At 56.0% G+C, this 5,234-nt stretch overlaps 2 pseudogenes; both read right to left on the bottom strand.

Annotated features, from left to right (window-relative positions):
• Positions 1–1,023: 1,023 nt before the first annotated feature.
• On the bottom strand, positions 1,024–2,997 carry LOC117084861 (annotated as a pseudogene).
• Positions 2,998–3,189: 192 nt separating this feature from the next.
• Positions 3,190–4,875, bottom strand: LOC117084860 (annotated as a pseudogene).
• Between the last annotated feature and the right edge of the window lie 359 nt (positions 4,876–5,234).

The raw sequence follows: 5,234 nt of genomic DNA, 5'->3' as shown, positions 1-5,234 counted from the left end.
GATTACTGAATACTGGCTCTGAAATAGTCGTAATTACTACAGAATTCAAATGACGTTCTGGTTTACTATCATAATGGGGGACTCAGAAGATAAATGGGAATTTTGACTTGAATCTATTCTCATGAGCTCAGAGTGTCCCTAAATGCATACTGTGATTATTTCTCCCATTTTAAATTAACTGTTGGCATCAACACATACAGACACAGGAAACATTCTTATTTTAGTTATGTGACCTGTGGAGTGGGGGATAGTGCTATAGAAAGAGCTAAGTTAAATCCCAAGAACAGCCAATCCCCTAGAATTAGTAAACTGAAAGCAGTATCACACTGATGGAAAAATGGCAGTTTCGTCTTCAGGAGCATCTCAATGAAACAAGTAGTGTGCAAATAAAGCTCTGATCTCTTTGGCAAAGGAAGAAAACTGAGAATCTACTTTTGGCATGTTATTGGGTACGGGCAGAAAGTTAACGCCTGATTATGGAATACTGAGTTCCCATGAGACAGACAGGATTTTAAGTTTACAATGTAGTGTGATATGAGTAGAATAGGACAAGTAGAGCAACTGATGAGGCTTTAGCCTCGCTTTTTGGAAAAAGAGTGAGCATGTTTTCTTTTGTGTGAGCAAGATTTACATCCTAGTAAGAATGATGTTGCTGTACTTGTTTTTAGATTGAGTTACAGGATGATGTGGTTACTGAGGGCTACAATGGACATTATTATTTTGCACTCTACCTCCTTTCCAATTTGTTTCTAGTGAATAGCCTATTGGATAAAGGCTAAAAATCTAAAAATGGATGTATTCTTTGCAAATAGAGATCTTGATACAAATTGGGTTTTATCACTAACATGCCCAAACTAAAGCATGGGATGACAGAAATGCCAAATTCCTGTTTTTTTTTTGTTTTTGTTTTTGTTTTCTGTATTTGCTGGCAAGTGGCTAGATTTACTATTCCATATTTATATATATGTGTGGAGACAATTGTAGTGGTGGTGTTGGTGATAACGGTGGCAATGGTGGTGGTGGTGGTGATGGTGATGGTGGTGATAGTGGTGGTGGCAGTGGCAGTGGCAGTGGTGGTGTTGGTGGTGGTGGTGGTGATGGTGGTGATGGTGGCTGTGGCAGTGGCAGTGGCGGGGACAGTGGTGGTGGTGGTGGTGATGGTGGTGGTGGTGATGGTGGCGGCAGTGGCAGTAATGGTGTTGGTGGTGGTGGTGATGGTGGTGGTGGTGGCAGTGGTGGTGGTGATGGTGGTGGTGATGGTGGTGGTGGTGGTGATGATGGTGGTGGCAGTGGTGGTTGTGATGGTGGTTGTGATGGTGGTGGTGACGGTGGTGGCAGTGGCGGTGGTGGTGTTGATGGTGGTGGCGGTGGTGGTGGTGATAGTGATGATGATGGTAGTGGTGGTGATGGTGATGGTGGTGGTGGCAGTAGTGGTACTGGTAGTGGTGGTGACAGTGGTCATGGTGGCGGTGGTGGTGGTGATGGTGGTGATGGTGATGGTGGTGGTGGCGGTGGTGGTGTTGATGGTGGTGGTGGTGACAGTGGTCATGGTGGCAGTGGTGGTGGTGGCAGCAGTGGCGGTGATGGTGATGGTGGTGATGGCAGTGGTGGCAGTGGTGGTGTTGGCGGTGGTGGTGATGGTGCTGGTGGTAGTGGTGGTGGTGGTGGTGATGGTTGTGGCAGTGGTGATGATGGTGACGGTGGTGGTGGTGGTAGTGATGGTGGTAGTGATGGTGGTTGTGGTGGTGTTGTTGTTGATGGTGGTGGTGGTGATGGTGGTCATGGTGGCAGTGTTGGTGGTGGTGGCGGCAGTGGTGGTGGTGGCAGTGGCAGTGGTGGTGGCGGTGGCGATGTTGATGATGATGGTCACGGTGGTGGTGGTGATGGCAGTGATGGCAGTGATGGCGGTGGTGGCAGTGGTGGTGGTGGTGGTAATGGTTGTGGCAGTGGTGATGATGGTGGCGATGGTGGTGGTGGTGGTGGCGGCAGTGGTGGTGTCAGTGGCGGTGGTGGTGTTGGTGATGGTGGTGGTGGTAGTCATGATGGTGATGGTGGCGGTGGCAGTGGCAGTGGCAGTGGTGATGGTGGTGGTGGTGGTGGTCGTGGTTGTGATGATGGTGGTGGCGGTGGTGGCAGTGGTGATGGCGGTGATGGTGGTGGTGGCAGTGGCAGTGGTGGTGGTGGTGTCGGTGGCAGAGGTGGTGGTGGCAGTGGCAGAGGTGGTGTTGATGGTGGTGATGGTGGTGGTGGCAGTGGCAGTGGCAGTGATGGTGGTGGCAGTGGCAGTGGTGGTTTTGATGGTGGTGGTGGTGATGGCGGTGGTGGTGGTGGTGGTGGTGGTGGCAGCGATGGTGGTGATGGGAGTGGTGGTGGTCACAGTGGCAGTGGTCATGGTGGCAGTTGTGGCAGTGATGGTGGTGGTGGTCGTGGTGATGGTGGTGGTGGTGGCAGTGATGGTGGTGATGGTGATGGTGGTGTGGCAGTGGCAGTGGCAGTGGTGATGGTGGTGATGGCAGTGGTGGCAGTGGTGGTGTGGTGGTCGTGGTGATGGTGGTGATGGTGATGGTGGTGGTGGCGGTGGTGGTGTTGATGGTGGTGGTGGTGACAGTGGTCATGGTGGCAGTGGTGGTGGTGGCAGTGGCAGTGATGGTGGTGATGGTGATGGTGGTGGTGGCAGTGGTGGTGGCGGTGGTGGTGGTGGCGTGGTGGTGGTGATGGTGCTGGTGGTAGTGGTGGTGGTGTGGTGATGGTTGTGGCAGTGGTGATGATGGTGACGGTGGTGGTGTGGTAGTGATGGTGGTAGTGATGGTGTGGTGGTGTGTTGTTGTTGATGGTGGTGGTGTGATGGTGGTCATGGTGGCAGTGGTGGTGTGGTGGCGGCAGTGGTGGTGGTGGCAGTGGCAGTGGTGGTGGCGGTGGCGATGTTGATGATGATGGTCACGGTGGTGGTGGTGATGGCAGTGATGGCAGTGATGGCGGTGGTGGCAGTGGTGGTGGTGGTGGTAATGGTTGTGGCAGTGGTGATGATGGTGGCGATGGTGGTGGTGGTGGTGGCGGCAGTGGTGGTGTCAGTGGCGGTGGTGGTGTTGGTGATGGTGGTGGTGGTAGTCATGATGGTGATGGTGGCGGTGGCAGTGGCAGTGGCAGTGGTGATGGTGGTGGTGGTGGTCGTGGTTGTGATGATGGTGGTGGCGGTGGTGGCAGTGGTGATGGCGGTGATGGTGGTGGTGGCAGTGGCAGTGGTGGTGGTGGTGTCGGTGGCAGAGGTGGTGGTGGCAGTGGCAGAGGTGGTGTTGATGGTGGTGATGGTGGTGGTGGCAGTGGCAGTGGCAGTGATGGTGGTGGCAGTGGCAGTGGTGGTGGTGGTGGTCGTGGTGATGGTGGTGGTGGTGGCAGTGATGGTGGTGATGGGAGTGGTGGTGGTCACAGTGGCAGTGGTCATGGTGGCAGTTGTGGCAGTGATGGTGGTGGTGGTCGTGGTGATGGTGGTGATGGTGATGGTGGTGGTGGCGGTGGTGGTGTTGATGGTGGTGGTGGTGACAGTGGTCATGGTGGCAGTGGTGGTGGTGGCAGCAGTGGCGGTGACGGTGATGGTGGTGATGGCAGTGGTGGCAGTGGTGGTGTTGGCGGTGGTGGTGATGGTGCTGGTGGTAGTGGTGGTGGTGGTGGTGATGGTTGTGGCAGTGGTGATGATGGTGACGGTGGTGGTGGTGGTAGTGATGGTGGTAGTGATGGTGGTTGTGGTGGTGGTGTTGTTGATGGTGGTGGTGGTGATGGTGGTCATGGTGGCAGTGTTGGTGGTGGTGGCGGCAGTGGTGGTGGTGGCAGTGGCAGTGGTGGTGGCGGTGGCGATGTTGATGATGATGGTCACGGTGGTGGTGGTGATGGCAGTGATGGCAGTGATGGCGGTGGTGGCAGTGGTGGTGGTGGTGGTAATGGTTGTGGCAGTGGTGATGATGGTGGCGATGGTGGTGGTGGTGGTGGCGGCAGTGGTGGTGTCAGTGGCGGTGGTGGTGTTGGTGATGGTGGTGGTGGTAGTCATGATGGTGATGGTGGCGGTGGCAGTGGCAGTGGCAGTGGTGATGGTGGTGGTGGTGGTCGTGGTTGTGATGATGGTGGTGGCGGTGGTGGCAGTGGTGATGGCGGTGATGGTGGTGGTGGCAGTGGCAGTGGTGGTGGTGGTGTCGGTGGCAGAGGTGGTGGTGGCAGTGGCAGAGGTGGTGTTGATGGTGGTGATGGTGGTGGTGGCAGTGGCAGTGGCAGTGATGGTGGTGGCAGTGGCAGTGGTGGTTTTGATGGTGGTGGTGGTGATGGCGGTCGTGGTGGTGGTGGTGGTGGTGGCAGCGATGGTGGTGATGGGAGTGGTGGTGGTCACAGTGGCAGTGGTCATGGTGGCAGTTGTGGCAGTGATGGTGGTGGTGGTCGTGGTGATGGTGGTGGTGGTGGCAGTGATGGTGGTGATGGGAGTGGTGGTGGTCACAGTGGCAGTGGTCATGGTGGCAGTTGTGGCAGTGATGGTGGTGGTGGTCGTGGTGATGGTGGTGGTGGTGGCAGTGATGGTGGTGATGGGGGTGGTGGTGGTCACGGTGGCAGTGGTCATGGTGGCAGTTTTGGCAGTGATGGTGGTGGTGGTGATGGCGGTCGTGGTGATGGTGGTGGTGGCGGCAGTGATGGTGGTGATGGTGGTGGTGGTGGTGGCAGTGATGGTGGTGATGGGGATGGTGGTGGTCATGGTGGCAGTGGTCATGGTGGCAGTTTGGGCAGTGATGGTGGTGGCGGTGGTGGCAGTGATGGTGGTGATGGGGATGGTGGTGGTCATGGTGGCAGTGGTCATGGTGGCAGTTGTGGCAGTGGTGGTGGCAGTTGTGGCGGTGATGGTGGCAGTGGTCATGGTGGCAGTTGTGGCAGTGATGGTGGTAGTGGTGGTGGTGGCAGTGATGGTGGTGATGGAGATGGTGGTGGTCATGGTGGCAGTGGTCATGGTGGCAGTTGTGGCAGTGATGGTGGTGGTGGTGATTGCAGTCGTGGTGGTGGTGGTGGTGGTGGCAGTGATGGTGGTGATGGGGATGGTGGTGGTCATGGTGGCAGTGGTCATGGTGGCAGTTGTGGCAGTGGTGGTGGTAGTGGTGGTGGTGGCAGTTGTGGCAGTGATGGTGGCAGTGGTCATGGTGGCAGTTGTGGCAGTGATGGTGGTAGTGGTGGTGGTAGCAGTTGTGGCAGTGATGGTGGCAGTG

Source organism: Trachypithecus francoisi, unplaced genomic scaffold (assembly GCF_009764315.1).
Source record: "Trachypithecus francoisi isolate TF-2019V2 unplaced genomic scaffold, Tfra_2.0 Lachesis_group1, whole genome shotgun sequence".
Lineage (NCBI taxonomy): Eukaryota > Metazoa > Chordata > Mammalia > Primates > Cercopithecidae > Trachypithecus > Trachypithecus francoisi.
This window is presented reverse-complemented; position numbering and strand designations above follow the sequence as displayed.